Consider the following 18,773-nt stretch of genomic DNA (forward strand, 5'->3'; position numbering starts at 1 on the left):
ACGGTCGTCTTATCTTTTGATAGAATGCAGCTCCAAGTTACTTCCTCGCATTGGACTCTGTGACACCGTGAGCGGGACTGACGCTGCAGAGGATCACTCCTTCAACTCCGACACTTTTCCGGTCATCGCTTCTCGGCCTTTTGGCTAAGATCAAGTGTAGTATCTGTTCTTATCAGTTTAATATCTGATACGTCCCCTACCCGGGGACCATATATTAAATTGCTTTTTGGAGCAGGGAGATGGAATAGGGGCTTGCTCCGTCCACTCCACGCATCGACCTGGTATTGCAGTACCTCCAGGAACGGTGCACCCCCTCTCTCTCTATGTTTAATATGAAAAAGAGGCTTAACTGAGTAGGTAGGCCGGTCTAGCAGCACTGACGAGTTTAGATCCATTTCAAGGTTGTTCAAGCACCCTTGAAAATGAGCAAGTCATCTTTGTTTCCTATGAATTATATGATACAACTTTGGCCAGGGGGATTGAGTCACAGCAGATGGCAGGTTGCCTGTCTCAAGGAGAGCAGACATGCCCCCTGCTGGATCTTCATCAGTATCTCTAATCACCTGCGTCGAATAGGGGGGAAAGTGCAGCGTGACACGGTGTGAGATTTGCACCTTGGGGCGGCACACAAAGAGGGAGATTGTGGGGGCATAAGAGGTTTGGCATGAAGGACATTCCACAGCGGGGCTTGTCATAGAGATGAGTCCACAGGGTGTGTCTGAGAGGCTCTCGGTTGTCCTGCTATGGGTCACACGAGGGGATTGATCGCTCTTTTCATGCTTCATGCAAGGGTGCTGCCCACTGCCCTCCGGACCGCACCGCGGCCAAGGGGTCATTCTTCCCACGGGGGAGTAAAAGGGAAGCAGCACCTGTCTGCCTGTGTACTTGCAGCATTTCCACATTTTGACCCTTGCTCCTCTGGAACACCCGAGTAGGACGTTAGTCCTGTGGCTGGAAAGCCTGGAGCTCTTTGCCGCATTTCACAAAATCTAAAAACATGACAAGAAAAAGTTGGCGCCTTGCTCTTGCTGCGCGGTGTAGGGGAATGGGTGTGGCCTGGGATTCCTTTCACCATGTCGGGGCTCACCGTGAAGGGGGTGACTGGGACCACTGTTGTGTTCGTCTGCTGTTGGTGAGCGGGGCGTACTTACTCGGCTTTCTCTTCATCACGTACAAGTCTTTCGCCTTTTACTAAAGACTTCCGTGGAGAGGAACACCCACGAGTTAGATCTATTTTTGGCAGGCTTTGCCGTTTGGCAGAGTCTCATTGTGTTTGTGAAAAGACAAGCGGGCGGCCTTCCTCAGTAAGACGTGTTTTTCAGTGTCTGTTTTACTTTTGCCAACAAGGATGTTGAATCCATGAAGATGTCGAGGCTGGACTTCTCCAGAAAATTGATTCAAGGTACGTTGAAATTTAAGCCAGAAGACTTAAACTGCATTTTAACATTGCCATATAACAAGGGATTTGATTTAAGCTTTCAAACTGCTGTGTTGCTCAGAGAATTTTGGATAAGATTTGAAAATGTAAAACCCCAATTTGCTGTGTTCAATGTGGAGAAACTGACTGACAATACGTTGAAAACCGTTATTGTCAGAATGTTCAATGAAACAGTGAATGCAGATGACATTTGTTTGTGGCTGGGGAGATATTGCACTGTTAAAGGCCAGGCTACGAAAGTGAGAGATGAGGACGGCATCTGGAATTGCGCTTGGAGGGTCCCCATCCAACAATGGCAGGACCCCCAAGGCTTCCAGGGCTTGAAACATCTGCCGTCTATGGTAGTTCTGGGAGAGAACAGGGGCTATACCCATTACCAGGGCCAACCCAAACTCTGCCGCAAGTGTGGTGAGCATGGGCACCTGGTTGAAGCATGTCAGCAGATCGTATGTGGAAAATGCAGAGAAATTGGACCCACTTTTGAAGAGTGCACCAATGGCAGACGATGCAATCTTTGTGGGGAAACAAACCACCTGTTCAGAGATTGCCCAAAGTCATTTGCCAACAAATTGAAGGCTGCAAAAGTCACAGAAAAGAGAAAAGATGGCGGACAGACAGAACAGTTAGGAGAGCAAATTGAAGTTGCTGGGCAGGAAAAATTCAAATCTCCCTCCAAATCCTGTGATTGGAAGAGAGGGAACAGGTGAGGAGGGAGTGAGGGAGGGGCCTGCATTTACCCCTCCAATGGAGAGTACTCCAGAGGATGGGGTGGTGCAGGCAGAAGGCGGAGCTAGTAAGGAAGACCAACCACAGGATGATAGTGAAGATGCCTCCCTCCCCAATGCCCAGCAAACTAAGAGGCCTTTGTCTGAATTGTCCTCGGATTCTCCCATTGTGTTGGAGAAGAAGGGAAGAGTTGCGGCTCACTCAGACAGTTCATCTGTGGAGGAGCCCAGAGTCTTCCCTTCCGATTCACCCAATGAGGTTTCTTTTTTAACAATTGCTCTGCAATCGACCCCCAGGGACTCCAAATTAAATGCAACATTGCAGCAGAGGCCAACCCCCAGAGTCCCAAAGGGGAACAGAGCTCAAACCCTTCATTTTTCACCCGCAGAGATGAAGGAAGAGCTCTGTTCACAAGAAATTACCTAACTGTTTTTTAAATGTGTTTTTAACACCCTCTGAGTCTTTTAAAATGTCTTACCTGTTGTTTTTAACCATACTCATGACACTGACCTTCTCTACCATTAATGTGAGAAGTGTGAAGTCGAGAGTTAGAGCCCAGAGTGTTTTACCCTTTTTAAGTTCCTTTAAGTCAGATGTGTTTTTATTGCAGGAATGCAGCCTACCGTTTTTAAAACATTACAGACAGTGGGAGGAGATGTGGCCAAAAATGTCAATATGGAGTGGATCCAATCAAAACAAAAATGACGGAGTGGCCATTTTAATCAAAAACCCTCAAGCTCTGGTGAAGGGCAGCACTGTGGTGAGAGACAGTCGGGCACTTTTAGCACATTTGGCTTTTATGGGACAGGATTTCAACCTTTTAAATATTTACGGTTTTAACGACAAGAACGACAGGTATGACCTTTTAGAAGACTTGCAGTCCCACATGCTAGGTAGGGCACCTTTAGTTGTAGGGGGGGATTTTAACTGTATTCTAAGTAGGGAGGATAGGAGGAGAGCAGGGGAAGATTTTAAAGTAGACAAAACATCGGTTTTATTGCAGGGCATTTGTAGAGATTTTAAACTTCAGGACTGTTTTAAAATCATGCATCCCAGAGAGGAGGGCTTCACCTGGTTCGGTGGTGATGGCACCAGAGCCTCTCGCATAGATTATGTTTTTACACGGGACTGCCCACCCACCGATGCTAGATTAACTCCTGTTTTCTTCTCCGATCACCTTATGCTCTCTTGCACCCTTTCACTCTCTTCGGGCGTGACATCAGGAAGTGGTCTGTGGAAACTCAACTGCTCCCTTTTAGAAGATAGGGAGTTAGTTAGGCAGTTCAGGGAGCGGTACAAAGAGTGGCAGACCCTTCAAGACTTCTACGAAACACGTGCACACTGGTGGGAAATGGTGAAGGGAAAGACGCAGACTTTCTTTAGGCAGGCAGGTAAGAAACGAAAGAACAGGGAATACAGACGCATGATGGGACTGCAGAAACGACTACAACGTTATTTTAACCTAAACCAGATTGGCATGGATTTTAATGAGGAAATTAAGCAAGTTAAAAAAGAGATGTCAGTTTTATCAGAAATTAAAAGCAAAGGTGTCATTTTAAGGAGCAGAGAACGGGAAATAGAGGAGGGTGAAAAGTGCACACGGTATTTTTTCAGGAAAATTATGAATAAAGGGGGGGGAGGGGGGGGGGGCATTACAAAGCTGAAAAAAGAAGATGGGTGCACAACTGAAACAATGGGCGATATTAAAGAAACAATTGAAACATTTTATTCAAACCTGTACAAAGAAAAACCTGTAAAAATGGACATCATGACCGAAGTTTTAAAATTCATTGTAAAAACAGTAAACAAAAGTGTGCTTTTATCCCAGGCTTTTACTTTTTTAGAGTTAAATAAATGTATGACTGGTTTTAAAAAAGGGAAGTCCCCTGGACAAGATGGACTTCCCTTGGAGTTTTATTTGACTTTTTGGGACATTTTAGCACCTGATTTGATTACTGTTTTTATGGATTTTTTGAACGACTTGACCGGCTTCCTGACAGTTTTAGAGTAGGGATAGTGACTCTCCTTTATAAACACAATGACAAGACTGACCTGAAAAACTGGAGACCAATCACGCTTTTAAACTTTGACTGTAAACTTTTTAGCAAACTTTTAGCGACACGTATGTCTATGTTTTTAGAAGACGTGATTCACCCGGATCAAGCCTGTGCCATCCCGGGGAGGAAGATCACTGACAGCCTCGTACTGATCAGAGACACCATCTGTTACGCGAGAGACAGAAACATCCGGCTAGTAGTACTAAATTTAGATTTTGAGAAAGCATTTGATCGGGTCTCGCACCAGTACCTCTTCCAGGTCCTGCGAAAAATGGGGTTCCCGGAAAGATTTATAGCTTGGGTGGGATTGCTGTACCGGTGGGTGGGATTAACTGCGGTGTCCGTCAGGGGTGTCCGTTATCTGCCCTCCTCTACATCATCTGCATAGAACCACTGGCACAGGTCTTGAGAAAGGACCAACGAATCAATAGGGTAGGACTGCCGGGGAGTGGGGGACTGGAAAACAGGTGTAACCTATACATGGACGACGTGAATATTTTATGTACCGACCTTTTATCTGTCAAAGGACTCTGGACTTGACTGACTGGTTTGGACAGGCCTCTGGGTCGAAATTAAATAGAGAAAAGACCCAAGCCCAATTTTATGGACCATGGACGGCGACTGAGACGACAGGACTCCCCCTGACTGTGACCCAGACTGACCAAAAAATACTGGGAATTAAATTTGACAGGGAGGGGGAAGGGAAAACAAATTGGCCAGACGTGGTAGGGAAAGTCAGACAAAGACTAGGATACTGGGGACTTAGAGGACTGACCATGGAAGGAAAGGTTTTAATCATCAAAGCAGTGATTTTACCTTTGCTTTTATTGATCAGTTCTGTTTTTATTCCTCCTAGGCATGTGCTTTTAAATCTGGAGCGAGCCATTTTTTACTTTCTGTGGGGATCCAAGTGGGAAAGATTGAAGAGAGAAATTATGAAAAGGCCAAAGGAGAAAGGAGGAAAAGAAGTACCGGATCTGCACCTGTTTTTAGGAAGCACATACACTACAGTACACATGAAAATAGCCATGACCCCATCCAGAAACCCCAAGACAACTGCAATGACACGCTTCTGGATGGGGTCCTACCTCAGAAAACTTAAGATTTTACATGTGGACCTAAGAATACCTGTGTCTTTTAACCTGCCACCAGCCTATGTTTTTATTCAGAAGTTTTTAAGGCATTTTAACCTTGAGCATGAGGAGTTGCAGATTTTAACTAACCACAGATCACTTGTCTCCGTTGTGCAGGAGCGGGAACCAGTGAGTCCGGTGCGCGGGCTCGCACCCGGCGAGCCCACAACAGTTTGGCGCAACGTCAACCATCCTGCTCTCCCTAACAGACTCCGGGACCTGTCATGGATGGTGGCTCATGAGATCCTCCCGGTCAGGTCCGTCATGCACTCCCGGGGCATGTCAACGCACTCAACCTGCCCCCGACCTGGTTGTGGCGCGCCTGAGTCGGTGAGGCATCTGCTCTGGGAGTGCAGTGCTGCTGTAGACCAGTGGGCAACGGCCGGCTCCTTGCAATTCCCGTACTTACCAGCAAGGGAGGTCCTCACAGCACAACTAGTGCTATATGGGGTGAGCCAGCAAAAAATACCATCCAAAGACTTTGCAAAACAGTGGCTCACCCCAGCCGCCATCAAAGACGCCACATGGACCTCCAGAAACTTGCTGGTAAGAAAGCACATGCAGATCCCCCCCGTGGCTGTGATCCGAATGGCCGCAGCAACGGTCAAAACGGCCGTAGCTGCAGGCGGCAGGCCTAGGACACAGCCACAAAGAAGAATCGCCTCTGTGCCCATTGGGATGAAGGAGCCGGAGCCACACAGCAAAAGGTCACAGCAGCAGCGGCCTGGCTCTCTGGGTGAGGCAGGTGGGAACACGACAGCATCCCGAGAGACCAAATGTTTGGGGGAGCAGAATGAGTTACCCTTGGTAGGGACTCACTGCGCTCCTGCACAAAGATAGAATTGAAAAAAAAAACCCTTTTTAACGGATGCACTCCTTTTTATGGACTTTTAATGGACACTCAATCACATAAACACCTGACATATGTTTTACAAATGAACAGCTATTTAACCTGTATTACCATTTTAGAACAATTGGTTTTATTGTTTTAAATATGGTTTTACATACTGCACATATTTATTGTAATTCATTGTATATACTATGTCCACATGTGAATATTTTATCTAAAATGTAAATCATTGTTTGAAATAATTTGAACGAGTGTCAATAAAACTTTTTCGAAAAAAAAAAAAAAATCTGTTCTTATCAGTTTAATATCTGATACGTCCCCTACCCGGGGACCATATATTAAATTGCTTTTTGGAGCAGGGAGATGGAATAGGGGCTTGCTCCGTCCACTCCATGCATCGACCCGGTATTGCAGTACCTCCAGGAACGGTGCACTCCCCTCTCTCTATGTTTAATATGAAAAAGAGACTTAACTGAGTAGGTAGGCCGGTCTAGCAGCACTGACGAGTTTAGATCCATTTCAAGGTTGTTCAAGCACCCTTGAAAATGAGCAAATTATCTTGACTCATGACTGCCAATGTACAATTGAGTAGCTATGTCAGCACTGTAGTGAGGTTGCACACTCTAGAAATCTGTGCTCATATACAGCAATCCTTTGTAATCCTTATTCATAGAGCAGGAAGCTGCATGCAAAGTTGTGACTCTGCAGATCCACAGCCTCATGCGGCGTGTGTGTGTTTGGATGATGTTTGGAAGGTGCACCATCGGTCCGGGTGCCGTGTCTGTGAAAGACGTCCTTGGCTCGGATCTGTACAACTCATACTTACCTGGCAAGGGAGATACCATGATCAAGAAGGTGGTTCACCCAGGGCGAGGCTCAACCATTGCACTCCGGTTGTGCTGACCTCTGCGAATTCCCCAAATGTGGGAATCTCGATTGCATAATTTCTGGTAGTGGGGGACTGCGTTCGCGCTCTCCCCTGATAAGTTGTTGAAAGAAAACTAAACGCTTACTGAGGTGAGAAATTGGTGAATTCTCCATTGACTCGTGTAGAGACGGATGTCCTTTTGAACACAAAACGCTCGTCTTATCTTTTGATAGAATGCAGCTCCAAGTTACTTCCTCGCATTGGACTCTGTGACACCGTGAGCGGGACTGACGCTGCAGAGGATCACTCCTTCAACTCCGACACTTTTCCGGTCATCGCTTCTCGGCCTTTTGGCTAAGATCAAGTGTAGTATCTGTTCTTATCAGTTTAATATCTGATACGTCCCCTACCCGGGGACCATATATTAAATTGCTTTTTGGAGCAGGGAGATGGAATAGGGGCTTGCTCCGTCCACTCCACGCATCGACCCGGTATTGCAGTACCTCCAGGAACGGTGCACCCCCCTCTCTCTATGTTTAATATGAAAAAGAGGCTTAACTGAGTAGGTAGGCCGGTCTAGCAGCACTGACGAGTTTAGATCCATTTCAAGGTTGTTCAAGCACCCTTGAAAATGAGCAAGTTATCTTTGTTTCCTATGAATTATTTGATACAACTTTGGCCAGGGGGATTGAGTCACAGCAGATGGCAGGTTGCCTGTCTCAAGGAGAGCAGACATGCCCCCTGCTGGATCTTCATCAGTATCTCTAATCACCTGCGTCGAATAGGGGGGAAAGTGCAGCGTGACACGGTGTGAGATTTGCACCTTGGGGCGGCACACAAAGAGGGAGATTGTGGGGGCATAAGAGGTTTGGCATGAAGGACATTCCACAGCGGGGCTTGTCATAGAGATGAGTCCACGGGGTGTGTCTGAGAGGCTCTCGGTTGTCCTGCTATGGGTCACACGAGGGGATTGATCGCTCTTTTCATGCTTCATGCAAGGGTGCTGCCCACTGCCCTCCGGACCGCACCGCGGCCAAGGGGTCATTCTTCCCACGGGGGAGTAAAAGGGAAGCAGCACCTGTCTGCCTGTGTACTTGCAGCATTTCCACATTTTGACCCTTGCTCCTCTGGAACACCCGAGTAGGACGTTAGTCCTGTGGCTGGAAAGCCTGGAGCTCTTTGCCGCATTTCACAAAATCTAAAAACATGACAAGAAAAAGTTGGCGCCTTGCTCTTGCTGCGCGGTGTAGGGGAATGGGTGTGGCCTGGGATTCCTTTCACCATGTCGGGGCTCACCGTGAAGGGGGTGACTGGGACCACTGTTGTGTTCGTCTGCTGTTGGTGAGCGGGGCGTACTTACTCGGCTTTCTCTTCATCACGTACAAGTCTTTCGCCTTTTACTAAAGACTTCCGTGGAGAGGAACACCCACGAGTTAGATCTATTTTTGGCAGGCTTTGCCGTTTGGCAGAGTCTCATTGTGTTTGTGAAAAGACAAGCGGGCGGCCTTCCTCAGTAAGACGTGTTTTTCAGTGTCCGTTTTACTTTTGCCAACAAGGATGTTGAATCCATGAAGATGTCGAGGCTGGACTTCTCCAGAAAATTGATTCAAGGTACGTTGAAATTTAAGCCAGAAGACTTAAACTGCATTTTAACATTGCCATATAACAAGGGATTTGATTTAAGCTTTCAAACTGCTGTGTTGCTCAGAGAATTTTGGATAAGATTTGAAAATGTAAAACCCCAATTTGCTGTGTTCAATGTGGAGAAACTGACTGACAATACGTTGAAAACCGTTACTGTCAGAATGTTCAATGAAACAGTGAATGCAGATGACATTTGTTTGTGGCTGGGGAGATATTGCACTGTTAAAGGCCAGGCTACGAAAGTGAGAGATGAGGACGGCATCTGGAATTGCGCTTGGAGGGTCCCCATCCAACAATGGCAGGACCCCCAAGGCTTCCAGGGCTTGAAACATCTGCCGTCTATGGTAGTTCTGGGAGAGAACAGGGGCTATACCCATTACCAGGGCCAATCCAAACTCTGCCGCAAGTGTGGTGAGCATGGGCACCTGGTTGAAGCATGTCAGCAGATCGTATGTGGAAAATGCAGAGAAATTGGACCCACTTTTGAAGAGTGCACCAATGGCAGACGATGCAATCTTTGTGGGGAAACAAACCACCTGTTCAGAGATTGCCCAAAGTCATTTGCCAACAAATTGAAGGCTGCAAAAGTCACAGAAAAGAGAAAAGATGGCGGACAGACAGAACAGTTAGGAGAGCAAATTGAAGTTGCTGGGCAGGAAAATTCAAATCTCCCTCCAAATCCTGTGATTGGAAGAGAGGGAACAGGTGAGGAGGGAGTGAGGGAGGGGCCTGCTTTTACCCCTCCAATGGAGAGTACTCCAGAGGATGGGGTGGTGCAGGCAGAAGGCGGAGCTAGTAAGGAAGACCAACCACAGGATGATAGTGAAGATGCCTCCCTCCCCAATGCCCAGCAAACTAAGAGGCCTTTGTCTGAATTGTCCTCGGATTCTCCCATTGTGTTGGAGAAGAAGGGAAGAGTTGCGGCTCACTCAGACAGTTCATCTGTGGAGGAGCCCAGAGTCTTCCCTTCCGATTCACCCAATGAGGTTTCTTTTTTAACAATTGCTCTGCAATCGACCCCCAGGGACTCCAAATTAAATGCAACATTGCAGCAGAGGCCAACCCCCAGAGTCCTAAAGGGGAACAGAGCTCAAACCCTTCATTTTTCACCCGCAGAGATGAAGGAAGAGCTCTGTTCACAAGAAATTACCTAACTGTTTTTTAAATGTGTTTTTAACACCCTCTGAGTCTTTTAAAATGTCTTACCTGTTGTTTTTAACCATACTCATGACACTGACCTTCTCTACCATTAATGTGAGAAGTGTGAAGTCGAGAGTTAGAGCCCAGAGTGTTTTACCCTTTTTAAGTTCCTTTAAGTCAGATGTGTTTTTATTGCAGGAATGCAGCCTACCGTTTTTAAAACATTACAGACAGTGGGAGGAGATGTGGCCAAAAATGTCAATATGGAGTGGATCCAATCAAAACAAAAATGACGGAGTGGCCATTTTAATCAAAAACCCTCAAGCTCTGGTGAAGGGCAGCACTGTGGTGAGAGACAGTCGGGCACTTTTAGCACATTTGGCTTTTATGGGACAGGATTTCAACCTTTTAAATATTTACGGTTTTAACGACAAGAACGACAGGTATGACCTTTTAGAAGACTTGCAGTCCCACATGCTAGGTAGGGCACCCTTAGTTGTAGGGGGGGATTTTAACTGTATTCTAAGCAGGGAGGATAGGAGGAGAGCAGGGGAAGATTTTAAAGTAGACAAAACATCGGTTTTATTGCAGGGCATTTGTAGAGATTTTAAACTTCAGGACTGTTTTAAAATCATGCATCCCAGAGAGGAGGGCTTCACCTGGTTCAGTGGTGATGGCACCAGAGCCTCTCGCATAGATTATGTTTTTACACGGGACTGCCCACCCACCGATGCTAGATTAACTCCTGTTTTCTTCTCCGATCACCTTATGCTCTCTTGCACCCTTTCACTCTCTTCGGGCGTGACATCAGGAAGTGGTCTGTGGAAACTCAACTGCTCCCTTTTAGAAGATAGGGAGTTAGTTAGGCAGTTCAGGGAGCGGTACAAAGAGTGGCAGACCCTTCAAGACTTCTACGAAACACGTGCACACTGGTGGGAAATGGTGAAGGGAAAGACGCAGACTTTCTTTAGGCAGGCAGGTAAGAAACGAAAGAACAGGGAATACAGACGCATGATGGGACTGCAGAAACGACTACAACGTTATTTTAACCTAAACCAGATTGGCATGGATTTTAATGATGAAATTAAGCAAGTTAAAAAAGAGATGTCAGTTTTATCAGAAATTAAAAGCAAAGGTGTCATTTTAAGGAGCAGAGAACGGGAAATAGAGGAGGGTGAAAAGTGCACACGGTATTTTTTCAGGAAAATTATGAATAAAGGGGGGGGGGGGGGCATTACAAAGCTGAAAAAAGAAGATGGGTGCACAACTGAAACAATGGGCGATATTAAAGAAACAATTGAAACATTTTATTCAAACCTGTACAAAGAAAAACCTGTAAAAATGGACATCATGACCGAAGTTTTAAAATTCATTGTAAAAACAGTAAACAAAAGTGTGCTTTTATCCCAGGATTTTACTTTTTTAGAGTTAAATAAATGTATGACTGGTTTTAAAAAAGGGAAGTCCCCTGGACAAGATGGACTTCCCTTGGAGTTTTATTTGACTTTTTGGGACATTTTAGCACCTGATTTGATTACTGTTTTTATGGATTTTGAACGACTTGAGCATGAGGAGTTGCAGATTTTAACTAACCACAGATCACTTGTCTCCGTTGTGCAGGAGCGGGAACCAGTGAGTCCGGTGCGCGGGCTCGCACCCGGCGAGCCCACAACAGTTTGGCGCAACGTCAACCATCCTGCTCTCCCTAACACACTCCGGGACCTGTCATGGATGGTGGCTCATGAGATCCTCCCGGTCAGGTCCGTCATGCACTCCCGGGGCATGTCAACGCACTCAACCTGCCCCCGACCTGGTTGTGGCGCGCCTGAGTCGGTGAGGCATCTGCTCTGGGAGTGCAGTGCTGCTGTAGACCAGTGGGCAACGGCCGGCTCCTTGCAATTCCCGTACTTACCAGCAAGGTAGGTCCTCACAGCACAACTAGTGCTATATGGGGTGAGCCAGCAAAAAATACCATCCAAAGACTTTGCAAAACAGTGGCTCACCCTAGCCGCCATCAAAGACGCCACATGGACCTCCAGAAACTTGCTGGTAAGAAAGCACATGCAGATCCCCCCCGTGGCTGTGATCCGAATGGCCGCAGCAACGGTCAAAACGGCCGTAGCTGCAGGCAGCAGGCCTAGGACACAGCCACAAAGAAGAATCGCCTCTGTGCCCATTCGGATGAAGGAGCCGGAGCCACACAGCAAAAGGTCACAGCAGCAGCGGCCTGGCTCTCTGGGTGAGGCAGGTGGGAAGGAGCATCAGGGAGAGGATCTCCTCTGACCACCACGACAGCATCCCGAGAGACCAAATGTTTGGGGGAGCAGAATGAGTTACCCTTGGTAGGGACTCACTGCGCTCCTGCACAAAGATAGAATTGAAAAAAAAAACCCTTTTTAACGGATGCACTCCTTTTTATGGACTTTTAATGGACACTCAATCACATAAACACCTGACATATGTTTTACAAATGAACAGCTATTTAACCTGTATTACCATTTTAGAACAATTGGTTTTATTGTTTTAAATATGGTTTTACATACTGCACATATTTATTGTAATTCATTGTATATACTATGTCCACATGTGAATATTTTATCTAAAATGTAAATCATTGTTTGAAATAATTTGAACGAGTGTCAATAAAACTTTTTCGAAAAAAAAAAAAAAAATCTGTTCTTATCAGTTTAATATCTGATACGTCCCCTACCCGGGGACCATATATTAAATTGCTTTTTGGAGCAGGGAGATGGAATAGGGGCTTGCTCCGTCCACTCCATGCATCGACCCGGTATTGCAGTACCTCCAGGAACGGTGCACTCCCCTCTCTCTATGTTTAATATGAAAAAGAGACTTAACTGAGTAGGTAGGCCGGTCTAGCAGCACTGACGAGTTTAGATCCATTTCAAGGTTGTTCAAGCACCCTTGAAAATGAGCAAATTATCTTGACTCATGACTGCCAATGTACAATTGAGTAGCTATGTCAGCACTGTAGTGAGGTTGCACACTCTAGAAATCTGTGCTCATATACAGCAATCCTTTGTAATCCTTATTCATAGAGCAGGAAGCTGCATGCAAAGTTGTGACTCTGCAGATCCACAGCCTCATGCGGCGTGTGTGTGTTTGGATGATGTTTGGAAGGTGCACCATCGGTCCGGGTGCCGTGTCTGTGAAAGACTTCCTTGGCTCGGATCTGTACAACTCATACTTACCTGGCAAGGGAGATACCATGATCAAGAAGGTGGTTCACCCAGGGCGAGGCTCAACCATTGCACTCCGGTTGTGCTGACCTCTGCGAATTCCCCAAATGTGGGAATCTCGATTGCATAATTTCTGGTAGTGGGGGACTGCGTTCGCGCTCTCCCCTGATAAGTTGTTGAAAGAAAACTAAACGCTTACTGAGGTGAGAAATTGGTGAATTCTCCATTGACTCGTGTAGAGACGGATGTCCTTTTGAACACAAAACGGTCGTCTTATCTTTTGATAGAATGCAGCTCCAAGTTACTTCCTCGCATTGGACTCTGTGACACCGTGAGCGGGACTGACGCTGCAGAGGATCACTCCTTCAACTCCGACACTTTTCCGGTCATCGCTTCTCGGCCTTTTGGCTAAGATCAAGTGTAGTATCTGTTCTTATCAGTTTAATATCTGATACGTCCCCTACCCGGGGACCATATATTAAATTGCTTTTTGGAGCAGGGAGATGGAATTAGGGGCTTGCTCCGTCCACTCCACGCATCGACCCGGTATTGCAGTACCTCCAGGAACGGTGCACCCCCCTCTCTCTATGTTTAATATGAAAAAGAGGCTTAACTGAGTAGGTAGGCCGGTCTAGCAGCACTGACGAGTTTAGATCCATTTCAAGGTTGTTCAAGCACCCTTGAAAATGAGCAAGTTATCTTTGTTTCCTATGAATTATTTGATACAACTTTGGCCAGGGGGATTGAGTCACAGCAGATGGCAGGTTGCCTGTCTCAAGGAGAGCAGACATGCCCCCTGCTGGATCTTCATCAGTATCTCTAATCACCTGCGTCGAATAGGGGGGAAAGTGCAGCGTGACACGGTGTGAGATTTGCACCTTGGGGCGGCACACAAAGAGGGAGATTGTGGGGGCATAAGAGGTTTGGCATGAAGGACATTCCACAGCGGGGCTTGTCATAGAGATGAGTCCACGGGGTGTGTCTGAGAGGCTCTCGGTTGTCCTGCTATGGGTCACACGAGGGGATTGATCGCTCTTTTCATGCTTCATGCAAGGGTGCTGCCCACTGCCCTCCGGACCGCACCGCGGCCAAGGGGTCATTCTTCCCACGGGGGAGTAAAAGGGAAGCAGCACCTGTCTGCCTGTGTACTTGCAGCATTTCCACATTTTGACCCTTGCTCCTCTGGAACACCCGAGTAGGACGTTAGTCCTGTGGCTGGAAAGCCTGGAGCTCTTTGCCGCATTTCACAAAATCTAAAAACATGACAAGAAAAAGTTGGCGCCTTGCTCTTGCTGCGCGGTGTAGGGGAATGGGTGTGGCCTGGGATTCCTTTCACCATGTCGGGGCTCACCGTGAAGGGGGTGACTGGGACCACTGTTGTGTTCGTCTGCTGTTGGTGAGCGGGGCGTACTTACTCGGCTTTCTCTTCATCACGTACAAGTCTTTCGCCTTTTACTAAAGACTTCCGTGGAGAGGAACACCCACGAGTTAGATCTATTTTTGGCAGGCTTTGCCGTTTGGCAGAGTCTCATTGTGTTTGTGAAAAGACAAGCGGGCGGCCTTCCTCAGTAAGACGTGTTTTTCAGTGTCCGTTTTACTTTTGCCAACAAGGATGTTGAATCCATGAAGATGTCGAGGCTGGACTTCTCCAGAAAATTGATTCAAGGTACGTTGAAATTTAAGCCAGAAGACTTAAACTGCATTTTAACATTGCCATATAACAAGGGATTTGATTTAAGCTTTCAAACTGCTGTGTTGCTCAGAGAATTTTGGATAAGATTTGAAAATGTAAAACCCCAATTTGCTGTGTTCAATGTGGAGAAACTGACTGACAATACGTTGAAAACCGTTACTGTCAGAATGTTCAATGAAACAGTGAATGCAGATGACATTTGTTTGTGGCTGGGGAGATATTGCACTGTTAAAGGCCAGGCTACGAAAGTGAGAGATGAGGACGGCATCTGGAATTGCGCTTGGAGGGTCCCCATCCAACAATGGCAGGACCCCCAAGGCTTCCAGGGCTTGAAACATCTGCCGTCTATGGTAGTTCTGGGAGAGAACAGGGGCTATACCCATTACCAGGGCCAATCCAAACTCTGCCGCAAGTGTGGTGAGCATGGGCACCTGGTTGAAGCATGTCAGCAGATCGTATGTGGAAAATGCAGAGAAATTGGACCCACTTTTGAAGAGTGCACCAATGGCAGACGATGCAATCTTTGTGGGGAAACAAACCACCTGTTCAGAGATTGCCCAAAGTCATTTGCCAACAAATTGAAGGCTGCAAAAGTCACAGAAAAGAGAAAAGATGGCGGACAGACAGAACAGTTAGGAGAGCAAATTGAAGTTGCTGGGCAGGAAAATTCAAATCTCCCTCCAAATCCTGTGATTGGAAGAGAGGGAACAGGTGAGGAGGGAGTGAGGGAGGGGCCTGCTTTTACCCCTCCAATGGAGAGTACTCCAGAGGATGGGGTGGTGCAGGCAGAAGGCGGAGCTAGTAAGGAAGACCAACCACAGGATGATAGTGAAGATGCCTCCCTCCCCAATGCCCAGCAAACTAAGAGGCCTTTGTCTGAATTGTCCTCGGATTCTCCCATTGTGTTGGAGAAGAAGGGAAGAGTTGCGGCTCACTCAGACAGTTCATCTGTGGAGGAGCCCAGAGTCTTCCCTTCCGATTCACCCAATGAGGTTTCTTTTTTAACAATTGCTCTGCAATCGACCCCCAGGGACTCCAAATTAAATGCAACATTGCAGCAGAGGCCAACCCCCAGAGTCCTAAAGGGGAACAGAGCTCAAACCCTTCATTTTTCACCCGCAGAGATGAAGGAAGAGCTCTGTTCACAAGAAATTACCTAACTGTTTTTTAAATGTGTTTTTAACACCCTCTGAGTCTTTTAAAATGTCTTACCTGTTGTTTTTAACCATACTCATGACACTGACCTTCTCTACCATTAATGTGAGAAGTGTGAAGTCGAGAGTTAGAGCCCAGAGTGTTTTACCCTTTTTAAGTTCCTTTAAGTCAGATGTGTTTTTATTGCAGGAATGCAGCCTACCGTTTTTAAAACATTACAGACAGTGGGAGGAGATGTGGCCAAAAATGTCAATATGGAGTGGATCCAATCAAAACAAAAATGACGGAGTGGCCATTTTAATCAAAAACCCTCAAGCTCTGGTGAAGGGCAGCACTGTGGTGAGAGACAGTCGGGCACTTTTAGCACATTTGGCTTTTATGGGACAGGATTTCAACCTTTTAAATATTTACGGTTTTAACGACAAGAACGACAGGTATGACCTTTTAGAAGACTTGCAGTCCCACATGCTAGGTAGGGCACCCTTAGTTGTAGGGGGGGATTTTAACTGTATTCTAAGCAGGGAGGATAGGAGGAGAGCAGGGGAAGATTTTAAAGTAGACAAAACATCGGTTTTATTGCAGGGCATTTGTAGAGATTTTAAACTTCAGGACTGTTTTAAAATCATGCATCCCAGAGAGGAGGGCTTCACCTGGTTCAGTGGTGATGGCACCAGAGCCTCTCGCATAGATTATGTTTTTACACGGGACTGCCCACCCACCGATGCTAGATTAACTCCTGTTTTCTTCTCCGATCACCTTATGCTCTCTTGCACCCTTTCACTCTCTTCGGGCGTGACATCAGGAAGTGGTCTGTGGAAACTCAACTGCTCCCTTTTAGAAGATAGGGAGTTAGTTAGGCAGTTCAGGGAGCGGTACAAAGAGTGGCAGACCCTTCAAGACTTCTACGAAACACGTGCACACTGGTGGGAAATGGTGAAGGGAAAGACGCAGACTTTCTTTAGGCAGGCAGGTAAGAAACGAAAGAACAGGGAATACAGACGCATGATGGGACTGCAGAAACGACTACAACGTTATTTTAACCTAAACCAGATTGGCATGGATTTTAATGATGAAATTAAGCAAGTTAAAAAAGAGATGTCAGTTTTATCAGAAATTAAAAGCAAAGGTGTCATTTTAAGGAGCAGAGAACGGGAAATAGAGGAGGGTGAAAAGTGCACACGGTATTTTTTCAGGAAAATTATGAATAAAGGGGGGGGGGGGGCATTACAAAGCTGAAAAAAGAAGATGGGTGCACAACTGAAACAATGGGCGATATTAAAGAAACAATTGAAACATTTTATTCAAACCTGTACAAAGAAAAACCTGTAAAAATGGACATCATGACCGAAGTTTTAAAATTCATTGTAAAAACAGTAAACAAAAGTGTGCTTTTATCCCAGGATTTTACTTTTTTAGAGTTAAATAAATGTATGACTGGTTTTAAAAAAGGGAAGTCCCCTGGACAAGATGGACTTCCCTTGGAGTTTTATTTGACTTTTTGGGACATTTTAGCACCTGATTTGATTACTGTTTTTATGGATTTTGAACGACTTGAGCATGAGGAGTTGCAGATTTTAACTAACCACAGATCACTTGTCTCCGTTGTGCAGGAGCGGGAACCAGTGAGTCCGGTGCGCGGGCTCGCACCCGGCGAGCCCACAACAGTTTGGCGCAACGTCAACCATCCTGCTCTCCCTAACACACTCCGGGACCTGTCATGGATGGTGGCTCATGAGATCCTCCCGGTCAGGTCCGTCATGCACTCCCGGGGCATGTCAACGCACTCAACCTGCCCCCGACCTGGTTGTGGCGCGCCTGAGTCGGTGAGGCATCTGCTCTGGGAGTGCAGTGCTGCTGTAGACCAGTGGGCAACGGCCGGCTCCTTGCAATTCCCGTACTTACCAGCAAGGTAGGTCCTCACAGCACAACTAGTGCTATATGGGGTGAGCCAGCAAAAAATACCATCCAAAGACTTTGCAAAACAGTGGCTCACCCTAGCCGCCATCAAAGACGCCACATGGACCTCCAGAAACTTGCTGGTAAGAAAGCACATGCAGATCCCCCCCGTGGCTGTGATCCGAATGGCCGCAGCAACGGTCAAAACGGCCGTAGCTGCAGGCAGCAGGCCTAGGACACAGCCACAAAGAAGAATCGCCTCTGTGCCCATTCGGATGAAGGAGCCGGAGCCACACAGCAAAAGGTCACAGCAGCAGCGGCCTGGCTCTCTGGGTGAGGCAGGTGGGAAGGAGCATCAGGGAGAGGATCTCCTCTGACCACCACGACAGCATCCCGAGAGACCAAATGTTTGGGGGAGCAGAATGAGTTACCCTTGGTAGGGACTCACTGCGCTCCTGCACAAAGATAGAATTGAAAAAAAAAACCCTTTTTAACGGATGCACTCCTTTTTATGGACTTTTAATGGACACTCAATCACATAAACACCTGACATATGTTTTACAAATGAACAGCTATTTAACCTGTATTACCATTTTAGAACAATTGGTTTTATTGTTTTAAATATGGTTTTACATACTGCACATATTTATTGTAATTCATTGTATATACTATGTCCACATGTGAATATTTTATCTAAAATGTAAATCATTGTTTGAAATAATTTGAACGAGTGTCAATAAAACTTTTTCGAAAAAAAAAAAAAAAATCTGTTCTTATCAGTTTAATATCTGATACGTCCCCTACCCGGGGACCATATATTAAATTGCTTTTTGGAGCAGGGAGATGGAATAGGGGCTTGCTCCGTCCACTCCATGCATCGACCCGGTATTGCAGTACCTCCAGGAACGGTGCACTCCCCTCTCTCTATGTTTAATATGAAAAAGAGACTTAACTGAGTAGGTAGGCCGGTCTA

General features: G+C 46.4%; 8 non-coding genes and 3 pseudogenes across 8 annotated transcripts; all 11 read left to right on the top strand.

The window, feature by feature from the left end:
• The first annotated feature begins 124 nt into the window (after window positions 1-124).
• On the top strand, window positions 125-315 carry LOC128370030 (U2 spliceosomal RNA). Its single transcript, XR_008322180.1, has one exon. It is a non-coding gene; the product is annotated as a U2 spliceosomal RNA (small nuclear RNA).
• An 832-nt stretch (window positions 316-1,147) lies between these two features.
• On the top strand, window positions 1,148-1,263 carry LOC128370183 (U5 spliceosomal RNA). Its single transcript, XR_008322296.1, has one exon. It is a non-coding gene; the product is annotated as a U5 spliceosomal RNA (small nuclear RNA).
• Window positions 1,264-6,463: 5,200 nt separating this feature from the next.
• LOC128370139 (uncharacterized) lies at window positions 6,464-6,643 on the top strand (annotated as a pseudogene).
• A 379-nt stretch (window positions 6,644-7,022) lies between these two features.
• LOC128369998 (U1 spliceosomal RNA) lies at window positions 7,023-7,186 on the top strand. The gene has a single exon (XR_008322151.1). It is a non-coding gene; the product is annotated as a U1 spliceosomal RNA (small nuclear RNA).
• A 220-nt stretch (window positions 7,187-7,406) lies between these two features.
• Window positions 7,407-7,597, top strand: LOC128370083 (U2 spliceosomal RNA). Its single transcript, XR_008322230.1, has one exon. It is a non-coding gene; the product is annotated as a U2 spliceosomal RNA (small nuclear RNA).
• Window positions 7,598-8,428: 831 nt separating this feature from the next.
• On the top strand, window positions 8,429-8,544 carry LOC128370184 (U5 spliceosomal RNA). Its single transcript, XR_008322297.1, has one exon. It is a non-coding gene; the product is annotated as a U5 spliceosomal RNA (small nuclear RNA).
• A 3,956-nt stretch (window positions 8,545-12,500) lies between these two features.
• LOC128370133 (uncharacterized) lies at window positions 12,501-12,681 on the top strand (annotated as a pseudogene).
• A 379-nt stretch (window positions 12,682-13,060) lies between these two features.
• LOC128369999 (U1 spliceosomal RNA) lies at window positions 13,061-13,224 on the top strand. Its single transcript, XR_008322152.1, has one exon. It is a non-coding gene; the product is annotated as a U1 spliceosomal RNA (small nuclear RNA).
• Window positions 13,225-13,444: 220 nt separating this feature from the next.
• On the top strand, window positions 13,445-13,636 carry LOC128370093 (U2 spliceosomal RNA). Its single transcript, XR_008322239.1, has one exon. It is a non-coding gene; the product is annotated as a U2 spliceosomal RNA (small nuclear RNA).
• An 831-nt stretch (window positions 13,637-14,467) lies between these two features.
• On the top strand, window positions 14,468-14,583 carry LOC128370185 (U5 spliceosomal RNA). The gene has a single exon (XR_008322298.1). It is a non-coding gene; the product is annotated as a U5 spliceosomal RNA (small nuclear RNA).
• Window positions 14,584-18,538: 3,955 nt separating this feature from the next.
• Window positions 18,539-18,719, top strand: LOC128370134 (uncharacterized; annotated as a pseudogene).
• The last annotated feature ends 54 nt before the right edge of the window (window positions 18,720-18,773 follow it).

Source organism: Scomber japonicus, chromosome 12 (genome assembly GCF_027409825.1).
Source record: "Scomber japonicus isolate fScoJap1 chromosome 12, fScoJap1.pri, whole genome shotgun sequence".
Taxonomy (NCBI): Eukaryota; Metazoa; Chordata; class Actinopteri; order Scombriformes; family Scombridae; genus Scomber; species Scomber japonicus.